At 52.1% G+C, this 13557-nt stretch overlaps 1 pseudogene; it reads right to left on the bottom strand.

The window, feature by feature from the left end:
* Positions 1-5362: 5362 nt before the first annotated feature.
* LOC142403579 (olfactory receptor 14A16-like) lies at positions 5363-10524 on the bottom strand (annotated as a pseudogene).
* Positions 10525-13557: the final 3033 nt, after the last annotated feature.

Raw genomic sequence — 13557 nt, 5'->3', positions numbered from 1 at the left:
CCGGGAGGATGTTTCCCCAGCCCTGAATGCACCCTGTCCCAAGTGGTGGTTGCACAGCAGAGGTCTAGGGCCACATGTGGGGATGCAGGTGTGGGCCAGCCCAGGGACAGGGACAGGGATCTGAACAAAAGCCATGATGCTCCAAGAACCTCCCCCACTGATGGAAACCCTAAATTGCCCTCAATCCCCAGCCAGGCAGGGCTGTCACCCCAGTCAGTGCGATTGCTGTGGAGACCCAAGAGACATGCTGGGCTGGGAGGTGCAGGGCAGCCAGGACTGACCCCAGCACTCCCAGGAACCTCTCTGCAGCCACAGCAGCTCTCCACAGCTGGGACAAGACTTGCTGATGATCTCTCCATGGCCAGGGGTCTCTTGGGGCTGTAGCCACTGGCACTGCCTGCTGGGAACCCCAGACCTAGTTCTGAGCCCCAGTGCCCTGCACCACAGCTCTTAGTACCTCCCCTCCCATGCCACCATCCTCTCTCAGGAGCACCACCAAGGGCATTACTCCCTGACCAGGTATGCAGAGGAGCTGCTGGAGGTCTTCTCTGCTCACCCTTTCTGCCCCAAACACTGCCTCAGTGTCAGCCCACAGGCACCACCACATTCCCTCTGTGTTAGGTGCTGGGTGTCTCCACATGCCCTCCTCTGAGCCCAGGCAGGGACCCCCAGGGTGTCTCTCTGCTCGGAGCTGGCCAAAATGCCTGGCTGTACAGTCACAGGGGATCTTGGTGTTGCCACACTTGGAGAGAAGGTTGTGGCTGCCCTTGCTCACAGTAGGCATGAGGATGTGTCTGGCAGTCAGGAAGGAAAGACAAGGACAAGACACAATGCAGACAAGAAGCAGGAAGTGAAATTTCACATGAGGTTTAAGGAAAAAACCACACCTTTATAGTTGATTAGTACTGGGTCTGGGGCCCAGACATCTTCAAAACTCAAGTGGAGAAAGCACTCACCAACCTGATCTAACGGACAAGCTCTCCCTGCTCAGAGCAGAGCGTAGCACTAGACACCTCCACTGGTTCCTTCTGACTCTTCTTGGTGGCATTTCTGAACATGGCCTAGTCTAGTCTAGAGCGGGATGCCCAATACAGGGTCCAGCTGGATTTTGAATATCTCCATGTATGGAGACACCACAACCTCTCTGGACAACCTGTTCCAGTGATCAACCACCCTCACAGCAGAAAAGAGTTTTCTTGGGTTGGATGGAAGTTCCTGTGCTTCCCTTGCTACCCATTGTCTGTCACTAGGCACCATGGAGAAAAGCCTGGCTCCTTCTTCTTCATTCCCTCCCGTCAGGTATTGATACACATGGACAGGATCCCCATGAGCCTTCCATTCTCCAGGCTAAACAGGCCCAGCTCTCTCAGCCTCTCCTCCTGAAGGATGCTTGTGTGCCTTCATCATCTTTGTGGCCCTTTGCTGGACTCCCTCCAGTCACTCCATGTCTCTCTTGTACTGGGCAGCCCAGCAGTGGACACAGCACTCCACACGTGGCTTCAGCAGTGCTGACTAGAGGGGAAGGATCACCTCTCTCCACCTGCTGGCAAACCTCTCCTGAACGCAGCCCAGGAGGCTGTCGGCCTGCTTTGCCACACAGCCACACTGCTGGCTCGTGGCCAGCTTGTTAGCCACCACGACCCCCTGATCCTTCTCTAGAAACCTGCTTTCCAGGCAGTCAGCCCCCAGCCCCCAGTACTGGTCCATGGCGTTATGCCTGCCCAGGGGCAGGACTTTGTCTTTCCCTTTGTTGAACTTGATGAGCTTCCTCTCTGCCCACTTCTCCAGCCTGCCCACGTCCTTCTGAGTGGCAGTGCAACCAGCCGCTCTACCAGCCACTCCTCCCAGTTCTGTATCATCCACAAACCTGCTCACGATGCCCCTGGTCCCATCCTCCAGGACTCCAATGAAAGGCTGAATAGAACGGGACCCACATCAACCCCTGGGCTACACCCCTGGTGATTATCCTCCAGCTGGACTTTGTGCCACTGGACACAGTCCTCTGGGATTCAGGCACTTTTCCATCCATCTCATTTTCCACTTCTCTAGTCCATACTTGCTCCGCTTGTCTACAGGGGTATCATGGGAGACAGGCTGACAGCTCCCTGCATCCTCCTTCCTGCCCTGCTTCAAGATAGGGTTTACATTTGCTTTCTTCCAGTCCTCAGGAACCTCGCCCAATCCCCACGACCTTTCCAACATGATGTCAAGTGGCCTTACAATGACATCAGCCATCTTCCTCAGCACTCACGAGTGCATCCCCTCAGGTCCCAAGGACTTATGCACGTGCAGTTCCTTTAAATGTTCCCTAACCTGAGACTGCTGCACCAAGGGTAAGTCTTCCTTGCCCTGCCTCTGGTCTTGGGGGCCTGGCATTCGTGCAGGTTGGTCTTACCAGTAAACTCAGAGAGGAAGAAGGCATGGCCCTTTCTTGGCCCTTTCTGTGCTGTTTGTCACCAGGGCCCCTGCCTCGTCTAGCAGCAGGCCCACATATTCCCGAGCCTTTCTTTTGCTGCTGGTGTCGTAGTTAAATCCTGTCTTGATGCCCTTCATGTCCAGACTGAATTACCAAACTGAGATCAAGATGGACTTTTTCTTTCCTCACACTCTCGCTGAATGGTTGGGAGGTTCTTGGTGCCCTCCAGAAGCCTCCTGAGTGTCTTGTGCCCTGCTGTGCTGCCCCTCAGGCAGACGTCTGACTGGGTAATGTCCCCCATGAGGACCAGGGCCTGCAATGAGAAGCTCCTTCTACTTGTCTGAAGAAGGCCTCATCTGCTGCTTCTTCTTGATATGGTTGGTCCATAGCAGATACCAACTACAATGTTATCTACATTGGTCTGCCTACTAATCGTGATCCATCAGCTCTCATCTGGCTCATCACCTGGCACTAGGCAGAGCTCCATGCTTTCCTTCTGCTCACTCACATACAGTGAAATTCCCCTCCTCACCAACCTGCCCCATTCTTCCTAAAGAGCCTGCTTCCATCCATGGCCACTCTCCAGTGATGTGAGCTATGTGGCTGTGTCTTGGGTATCTAAGTGAGATTATAGCTCAGGAATTGCCCACACTGTGTGCATTCCTGTCAAGACACATCAGAGGTGTGCCCAGCCATGCTGATTTCCCTGCTGAGATTGAGGGCTACTTGACAGGTGCCCACAAACAGCCCTGGCTGAACCCTCTGCTTCACCTCCAACTTCCTTCTTCCCTGTTTCCCCCCTCCCCTTTGCTCATCCTCCAACCCTCCCACACAAGAAGCCCACCTCTGTTTTCCCTTTGCCCACTGGCCCTGGCTTTGCTTGCCTGGTGCCCTCTGTTGGTGTTTCTGGGATGGCTGCATTGCGAATTCTTACTTTGGTCTGCAAGTCCGTTAGACTAGGGCCTCCTTTTATTATCTGTCATGTCCTGCAGGTCCTCATGCTGTCATCTTGTTAGAGGCACCACAGGACAGGGTGGCCAACAGAAACCTCACCACGTTTTACAAGGAGAAGTGGCCAGTCCTGCATCAGGAGCAGAATAACCCCATGTATCAAGGCAAGCTTGGAGCTGACCAGCTGAGGAGTGAGCCTGAGGAGAAGGCATGGTTGCTACAAGGGATGCTATAGGAAGCCAGTGCAGCATGTTGACCACGAATCAGGCCAGCTGCATATGGGGCTGAATTAGGAGGAGTGTGGCCACCCAGACAAGGGGAGTTAGCTCCTCCCTTGACTCAGCAGGGGTGTGGCCACATCTGAACTAATCTGTGCTGGGGTGGGGCTCCATGTTCTGCAGGAGTGGGGAGGACCTGGAGAAGGTGCAGAGGACATCTGCCAAGATGGGGTGAAGGGGCTGAATCCCATGACTTGTGTGCAGAGGCTGAGGGACCTGGGCTGCTTTGGCCTCCTGACGTAGAGGCCAAGGACAATGTTGTCATGGCCTGCAGCTGCTTGAAGGGTGCTTTCAGAGAGGATGAAGATTTCCTTTGTAGAGGTAACAGCATGAGAAAGGGAAAGCTTTGCAGTCTGAGCCTGGGCATGAGGAAAAAGGAAATATCATTTGAAGGGTAGTGCTGTGGTGCAACCGGTCACTGGGGGTGGTGGTGTTTGTCTGTGTTACAAATGCGCTGGGGCACCTTCCCCAGCTGTCCATGCCACCAAAGACAAAAGACCAGCCTCCTCTCTCCTGTGTCTCCACTGCCTTCCACAAGCCCTGACTCTGCACCAGCAACCCCCTGGTGTGAGTCCTCACCCTGCATGGTCAGGCAGCTCAGCTAACTTCAGTGTGTTCCTCTCCCAAGTAGTTTCCAGCCCAGCCCCGTCCCTATCTGGTGGTCCCCAGCACTTCCCTCCCCTACCCATCTATCTCTGTCCAGCCCAGAAAAGCAGCCCATTCTGGGCTGACCCCATGGCAGTGCCCACTGATGGGTACTGCAAAGCTCTGCACACTCAACCCCACAGCCCCAGCCCCTCTGCAGCTCACAGTAGCTCCTGCCAGAGAGGCAGAGAGGTGTCTCAGTCCCAGGGCTGAGGGCCAGCCATGGCATGAGGAGATGGAGGCCAGTGTCTGCTCCTGTCTCCAAGACAGCCTTATTGTCCACGGCCAGCAAACCCCTCTGTGCCAGCCCCACTCCCAGGAAAAGGCTCCTGGCCCAGGGCATCCTCAGGCTGCTCCAGCCACCCAAGCAATAGAGAAGCCTGCCCGAGCTGGTGCATTCAGAAATAGATTTCTCTTTGTCATTTATTCCCTCCTAGAAGCACAGAGTTGCTGCTTTCTCTTCTCCAGACATGTCCCTGCCCCCAGAGAGCCTTTCACCATGGAAGTTTGTCCATGCTGGCCTGACTTGCCGCTCCTTCCTCCTCCCTGTGCCCTCCACAGGGTCCCGTGCTGTTGGTATTGCTCTGCAGAGTGAGCGGGCTGTGGTGCCTGAAAGCCATGGGGTGAGAGTCCCAAGCAGATCCCTGTTGATCACTCACCATCTCGGGTGGAACTGGGCACCCACAGGTGAAGGCTCAGCCCAGGCCCATTCTCTAACACGTTGCCACATGCCCTCCTCCCCTCATCCCATGGGGAGAACCCAAGCAAAGCAGCACGGCATTGTGGGGGCAATTTCTTCAGCCTGAGCTCAGCTTTGGAAGAAGAGCCCAACCTCCAGACACCACCATGAGGAAATCCCCTTTTATTACAGAGGTGCGACACGAGAAGCCAGCTGTACCATTGTGCCAGACACACGTGAACAGGCCTCTGGGTCAGGCAGGCTGGGTTCATGCCTCTGGGGAAGTGGAGTGGATGCAGACATGGACAAACATGGTCATCACAGATAAAGTGGCCAAAGCACAGGAGGTTCCCAAGATGAATTTGAAATCACTTCTGAAGAGGCGTGAGAAGGCTATTGCTGCTGAGAAAGAGCTGATTGAATCAGCTTCTTCAATGTGTCTTTAAGCTCCTGGTTCCTCATGCTGTAGATGAGGGGGTTCACAGCTGGAGGCACTACTGAGTACAGAACTGCCACCACCATATCCAGCAATGGGTAGGAGATGGAGGGGGGCTTCATGTAGGCAACCATGACAGTGCTAATAAACAAAGAGACCACGGCCAGGTGAGGGAGGCACATGGAAAAGGCTTTGTGTCATCCCTGCTCAGAGGGGATCTTCAGCACTGCCCTGAAGATCTGCACATAGGACAGCACAATGAAAACAAAACACACAAAATCCACAAATATACTAACCACAATAACCCACACTTCCCGGAGGTAAGCATCTGAGCAGGAGAGCTTGAGGATCTGGGGGATTTCACAGAAGAACTGGTCCAGGACATTGCCTTGGCAGAGAGGTATTGAAAATGTATTGGCAGTGTGCAGCACAGCATAGAGGAAACCACTGCCCCAGGCAGCTGCTGCCATGTGGACACAAGCTCTGCTGCCCACGAGGGTCCCATAGTGCAGGGGTTTGCAGATGGCCATATAGCGGTCATAGGACATGATGGTGAGGAGAGAAAACTCTGCTGAAATGAAAAAAACAAACAGAAAGACCTGGGCAGCACATCCCAGGTAGGAGATGGCCTTGCTGTCCCACAGGGAATTGGCCATGGCTTTGGGGACAGTGGTGGAAATGGAGGCCAGGTCGAGGAGAGAGAGGTTGAGAAGGAAGAAGTACATGGGGCTGTGGAGGTGGTGGTTGCAGACTACAGCGGTGATGATGAGTCCATTGCCCAGGAGGGCAGCCAGGGAGATGCCCAGGAAGAGCCAGAAGTGCAAGAGCTGCAGCTCCCGTGTGTCCATGAATGCCAGGAGGAGGAACTCGGTGATAGAGCTGCTATTGTATGTTTGCTGCCTCCAGGCATGGGGACCCGTTCAAAGAGGAAAAGCCATTGACAAGTTAGGGGAGACTTTTCTGAGCAAAACCAAAGCCATTTCCTGAAGGCCCTCCCCTTGCTACAGACCTCACCCCTCCATTTCCCTTTCCTAGGACACCTTCCTTCAGCTCCATGGCTGAAGCTCTGGTTTGGTGCTGGTTGAATGTGGCGTGAGGAGCTGGGCCTCTGGCCACTGGCTGCTGAGGTGTCAGCCCTGCTCTTCAGCAGTGAGTTCATGGGAATGGTGGAAGCAGCGGCCAGTCCTGGTGTTCAACTTTGTCAGATGAATCCACCCATAACAGAAGGGCTTGTCAACATCTGAATCCCAGTGCTAAGGAATGAAGATTGCAGAAAGCAGACTGAAATTTGTTGTGTTGTTTGTTTTTTTTAAAAAATTTGGGGGAAATTTTTATATTATTCCCCCCATCTGATTTGAGGATTGTACTGGGATGTCCTAGTATTTCTGTTGCCCTCAGGGAGAACTGAGGGAATCCTGCAAGGCAAGAGGATTGCCATTGGATTAGAGCAGTTGAGGGGAGCTGGTCTGTCCTTCAGACCGAGATGCCTTGGGCTTGCACCTTTCTGAGACTGAGGGCGATCACACTGCTCTGTTTGCGTGAAAAGCCAGCAGACACTGCTGAGAGCAGAGGGATCCACTGCAGACTGCTAAATGTCTCACCCTTTCTCAACATCTCAGCAACCCACTTCTAGCCAAGGACACACATGGCTCATTTCACCAACCCAACAGCATTTCCTTGGTCATAGCAGCACTGTGCTTATAGATGGGGCTTTCAGATGCTACACAAAGATGCTATGGAACAGATTTGCATTCTTGAGGGCAGCTCACAGCATGGGGAAGATACCAAAAGGAGATCCGTAAGATTTTTCATGATGGTATGTCACTAAGGGAAAACCAGCTCATTCCCCAGCCCCACAGGCTGCATTGCCCACAGCCTCACAGATGAGAGGAAAGCTGGGACACTTGTTCCCATGGACACACCTGCACAAAAGGACCCACAAGATCAGTGTGTGACTCTGCAGCTGAAACTCCCATCCCCAGAGAGCCTGACAGCAAGAACAGGATAACAACAGCAATAACACAGACAAGTGGAGAAACAAGGAAAAATACAGTGAGGGTCTGGCTGAGAGAGGCGAGGGGAGAGGCAGCCGGGCACTCAGGACAGCGTTACCCTTACCCAGCTGTGCACGCCACCTCCCAGACACCAACATTGCCAGGCAGTTGGTGTCAGCCCCTGTGCTCTGCAGAGGGAAGTGGGCATGTGGCTGGAGAGCTGCAGCATGGCTCTGCTGGAGCTGTGGCTGCAGAGGAGGTGGTTCATGCCTTGGACCCCACAGCCCTGAGGGCAGAGGCTTTGCTGGGTGGGAGAGGAGGCAAGGGGGCTTGCTCAGAGGAAGGGGTCTGTGATGGAGGGGATGTTACAGAGTTTTCTGAATTCTCCTTCTACAACAAATCTGGTTTAAGTTTCCTCTCCTTCCCTGATCGTAACCCTGCTGCCTGGAGATTTTCCTCCTGGGAAGTGATTCCCTGGGCCATGTCTTTTCCCTGTCAGCACTCACAGACCCCATCCCAACCTCTGTGCACTCACCTTGGCCCTACAGAAACCTGCCTGTTTGCAGGGCACTGCCTGGGCACGTGTTCCTGTTTGCAGGTTCAAAAGGGCGGGTGAGAACAGCCCTGATGGGTCCAGCAAACGTGATGCTGGTGCTGTCTATAGGCAGAGGAGTGCCTGAAGGCACTTTAGGAGGCTATTAGCAGACCTGCTGACCCCTCAAATTTACAGCTCAGAAGTGTCAATGACTTGTCCAAGCTTGACAGGTCCTTTTCTATTTCTCTTTCCCTCCGCAACCCCTGCTCCTGTTCCCTGCCCTCCAAGTAGGAAACTGAAAACACAGACTCAGGAAATCTCTTTCTAGTAAACTCTGCCTTGACCTTCCTCTTGAAACATCCCCTTGGAAGTTTCCTAGTGGTGATCTGGAGCTGTGAGCAGCCCTGAGTGACGCAGCAGACCGACCCTGCCCTGCCAGAAGTTGTTCCTTCCACCCACAGCTTCTTTCTGCAGTGCCATGGGGAGCTCCCCGGGCAGGCTGAGTGCTGACTCTGGCAGGCGGCAGAGTCCCTGCCTGGGCACACAGCCCTCTGGGGCACAGGGACTCTGAAGGACAACCCTGGGCACCTTGGCTGCACACACACACATTCACAGCCCTGCAGCTGTCCCTGGGAGAAGGCAGCTGTGATGCCCTGTCCCTCTGATGGTGCAGCAGGGAAGCCCTGCTCTGCAGCATGTCCTCCTCTACACTAGAGGAACTGTGGAAGTCCTCCGGACTGTGGGATGTGCCAGCTTTTGGAGATCCTTCCACAAACTGCAGATACATTGCCTGTCATGCAGGTACTTACCATGTAGAGGGCTGTGAAGATTTCTCCCCCAGCAAGCTCTCAACTTTCCTCACAGCCCAGACTGCCTTTAAGCTCTCTCTGCCCTGCTCCTCTCCCCTCGGTGCCTGCAGGCTGTGCCCTCAGCACTGCTGTGCTTTGCAGAGCTGCTGCTCCTGGGCAGAGCTGTCTCTCTGCCGCTCTGTCCACTTGCCATGAGCTCCCTCTGTCCCAGGAGCCCAGCCCAGCTCAGCAGCAGAGGACCAGCCCAAGGTAGCAATTTCTCTGCCCCCTCCGGGCTCCCTTGATTTGTGGCTGGGGCTCCAGGGGAACCTACTGTGGAACAAGCTGAAGGAATCACTGATGTTCCCTCTCTCAGCTGGGGAGAGACACTTCGTTCCAGCAGTGGCATTTCTCTGCTCAGAGACAGAGTTGGGTCGAAACATCAACTTTTCTTGGCCCATCATTAGACAGGACAGCCAGACAGACACAGGCAGGGATCTCTTTTTGCCCTGCTGAGGGAAGGGATTCAGCTGAGTCAGTCAAGGCATGCTCTCCTTGGCTTGTAGTCCTGGGGCTGGAAGGGGACTCAGCTCCCTGACCTGCACACCACCAACCCACAGGAGGTGGGATTCCTCTTGCCTCTCTTCAGGTGGTCATTCAATAGACACCTGCATGTGAGCTCCTTCTCTCAGCTCCCATGGAAAGTAATGGTGATGGAGGCCAGGAGTGAGCTGTTCAGATGCAATTGTCTGGTGACATTTGAGGGACCAGAGGTGGTCAAAGATATGTGCAGGTAGTAGAGACAGATTGAAGATACGTGCAGGCAGATGTAGAGACAGGACAACATCTGGGGGCATCTTCTTGGAGGCTCTTGGGAGTTTCCTGTGGCCAAGTGAAATGACAGCTGATGCCCAAATTAAGGGCAACTGAACCTGTCCCCACTCATTATGTTCAGGGTGGCCTATATCCATATGATGGAATGAAGTCATATGCCACATGAGAGCCCAGTCTCACTCTTCCTTCTTCTCCATCTGTTGGATTTACTAGGTCTCCACTCACTGGATTGGCAGTTGCCTCATGTTCATCCCCACATTGCCTTACAGAATTCAGGGTATCTACTCACTTTAATGTTCCAATCCAGGCCCACAGAGCTCCCTGAGATGCCAGGGCTGGCAGGGACAGCACAGGACCTGCAGGAAAGCAATTCCCACTCAGGGCGGGTGCGTGACAGACACCCCTGACAGCATTGCAGGGAGTGTGATTGATGCCTGTGTGCCAGGGACTGTTGCCATCAGTCAGAGGCATCGGTCATCAGATGCTATCAGAGAAGCAAGGTCTGTCCTTTCTCTGGCACAACAGCTGCATGCATTGCCTGAACACAAAGCACCCCACACTGGGGTCTTTACTCACTCCCTTGAGGATTCCATCAAGGAACAGACCAATGATTTTAACAGTGTGCCTGCATGCATCTTGTCTTCAAGGACAGCATAATCCAAGCACAGACATGCTTCCTATCAAAACTTAGTTGAAACTCAAAAGGGCATTCAAGGGCATTAAGATGAGCTGTTGCTACCTCAGGAACAGCTAAAGAAGATTCAGAAATACTGTGAGACCACTGCTACATTTAGTAAGAGTAGGTGTAGATAGATGTGAGCTACTCTACGTCCTCTTTGCCTCAGTTCCCACCAGCGAGGTCTCCCAGGCCTTTCTGCTTTGAGGCAGAACTCTGGAGGAGAACAACCAGCAGTGGATGGGGATCAAGCCAGGGGTTACTTGAGCAAAGTCCACCCTTACCACTCCATGGCACTGGAGGGGCTGCATCCAAGGGTGCTGAGAGAATGTTTTTCACCACTGGTTCATTATAATTGGAGTAAGAAAGGCACTCAGACTCTGTGAGGTATCATTTAAAATGCTGTTCATCAGCACTAACACTATAAAGAGAGAATCATGCAGATAATCTCAGGTCCCTTTTAGATGGTGGGACCCCAGGTGGTGTAGCATTGAACAGGCCTCTGACCCACCCGCAGCATGCCATGCGGACCCCACCCATAGAAGACATTCCCCTGTTTGGATCATTCAAGCTGCTGTAGGAATTTCTTACCAAAAAAGAACTCTTCTCATCATCTCTACAGTCTAACAGAAATGATGTTCTCATGAGAACAGGCTCCTGTGAGACAATGAGTTGCTGAAGTTGTCCTGCGGCCAAGGGCTCTGTTCTGCACAGCACAGGCGTGAAGGCCAGGCTGTACATGCAATGCCGCACAGCTCAATGGACAATGGTCTTCTGGTCAGGGTCACTGCTCAGGTTTCCCTGTTAGAAGTCTGCACTCCACCCTGGTGCCAGAGCTGAGCTGCTGCGGTCCAAATGTACATAGGCAGGAGGAGGTGGATCACACGCAGGAGGAGCTGGAGCCCCATGGCTTGTCACACAATTGTGACGGTTTTGGATTAAATGAGATGTGGTGGGACTGCTTGCTCATATGGGGTGAGCAAGCTCGTGTGTTCCTCTATGCTCTGCAATGGAGGAATGCAGGCTCCGCTGGAGAGACTGGCAGGCAGGATGAGTATGGCGGATGCCCCCCGTGTTGAGGGGATGGTCCCTGTGTTCTCTTTCTGTGGAGGAGGACAACCAGCGGTGGATGGAAATCAACTCAAGGGTGACGTGAGCAAACTCAACAGAAATGGAGATGGGTTTTTTGACCAGATCCCTGAACGCAAGTATTATATGCCATGACACCTGAGATTCCATTTTTTTTTGTCCAGAGGAGTATGATGCTGTCATGCATGGAGTGATGCATTTCACTCGTAAGAGAGAAGCAGAAATGTACTTGATTGATATAAAACAGTGCATAGAGGCCAGGAAGAAACTGTCAGGGAGACCCTGCTGTTGAGTCCTGAGGTTCAGAAAGGACCCCCTTGCTTCCTGAACTCCTTCTCAGAGAGGAGTCTAGGTGCGGCTAGTTCCAGTTTTAGTGTCAGACTTGGTCAATGATCCATTTCTAAAGGATTATATTTGCACAGTCAATCCTTTCTATCACTTATCTAAGATTTCAATATTTAGCATGCTATTCGTCACTAACCGAGTATCTGTTGCAGCAAGGAATCTCTCAGTGTCGAGGACTAACCTTAAGAGGCGTCCCGGCTCAAGGGGAAATCCTGGTGTGCAGCCCGCTGCCATGCAGGAGAGCTCCAAGGGCTCTTGGGCTGCTCACTATTTATGGGGGTAAGATGATTGACCCATAGTCATATTGACATACCAACCACAGATTTTAGTTTCTTCACTGTGGTTAGGTGGGCGCATTGCCCCATAGCCCTTGGCTATTGTGTTGTTATTTGTCTCCCGAATCCACTTTGAGCCAGATGCAGCCATTGTGAGCAGATGCATCTATTACGACTGCCACTCCTGGTTATCATTTGAGCAGGGTTACGGGAGATAAAGGTCAGGTTGGGGGGCCGGGGGGGTAACACACCGTCACACTGCACCCCATGCCTATAGTCAATTCATCTTATTCTCTACAGCGTGGTGGTACAGTCACCTCTTGCCGCTGTGCCATAAATAGTATATAGATAATTTATGCCTTTCAGACCCAGAGTAACTAGATAGTGAAGTATTGCTCTTTGCTATGTATTAGCTTGTATGTTTTGGGTGGTTGGAGTTGGGTTATTTGTTTTATCCTGTAGACACATCAGTGTTAGTTAGTAAAATCACAATGGGGTGAAGCATGAGATTAAAAACTCCCGTTGCTGTTGGTGACCATCCCAGAAGAGTTTCCCACCAATGGTGTTCCCCATCCTTCTTCACTCTTTCCAAGACATGGAATATCTCTTCTGTGTCATGATGAGCGGTGATCAGAGGTTTGTGGCCATTGTTTCACATGGATTCTAGCAGTTGACACAGGTCATCGTGTTGTAGTAGTTTCTTCACCAATGTAAGATGCATTCCAATGCGGGTAGGCAATAAATCTTGACTCAAAGTATAATTAGATCATAACAGTTTATAAGACGTAACAGGAGCTGAATAACTGAAGTCACATCCCATCATTTTTGAAAAGTTACAAAGACAAATATGTGAGCGATTGCTTGTATCTACACTAATGTTATCTAGGAATATAAAATCACAAAGAATGCTCATACAAACATTATTGATGGGGTAAGATGATTTACTCATAGTCATATTTACGTACCAACCACAGATTCTAGTTTCTGCAGGGCGTGCATTGCACAGTAGCCCTCGGCTATTGTGTTGTTATCTGTCTCCTGAATTCACTTTGAGTCGGATGCAGCCATCATGCGCAGATGCATCCATTATGACCACCAGTGCTAGTTATCACTGGAGCAGGGTTACAGGAGATAAAGGTTGGGGGCGGGGGAAGCAGGGTAGGCCAAAGCATCTCAGTGGAGACAAGTGATTGCTCTGCCTTGAGTAGAAAAGGAAGCCTGGACAATTGCACCCAAGCTGTCCAGTGCTGGGGGAGAGGAATGAGTAGGTCTGGATACTGCAGAGGGTACAAAGGACGTGCTCCTGTAACCCAGAGATGGTGGGATGAATGCAGATTTGGCTAGTCAAAAGAGAGTATTTCATTCACTTTGTCTCTTTGCTTCCCTCTGTGAATTGAGGCAACTTGTGACTTCAGCATGGGACTTGCTGTGTGCCAAGATTGAATATGGACAAACAGAGTCTGAGCAGGGAGTGCTTTTGGGTTTCTTGGGATCTGTGCTTGACACAAAAATGTGTTTTCTGTAGGTCTAAGTCTATCCACTGTGGAGAGTGGACTTCAGGGGAAGTAATGTGCACTTCATAGACAGCAGAGGAGTGCATTTTATTTTTTTACTGC

The sequence above is a fragment of the Mycteria americana genome, unplaced genomic scaffold (assembly GCF_035582795.1).
Source record: "Mycteria americana isolate JAX WOST 10 ecotype Jacksonville Zoo and Gardens unplaced genomic scaffold, USCA_MyAme_1.0 Scaffold_39, whole genome shotgun sequence".
NCBI lineage: Eukaryota > Metazoa > Chordata > Aves > Ciconiiformes > Ciconiidae > Mycteria > Mycteria americana.
Note: the sequence above shows the minus strand (reverse complement) of the source record. Positions and strands in the feature narration are given on the sequence as shown.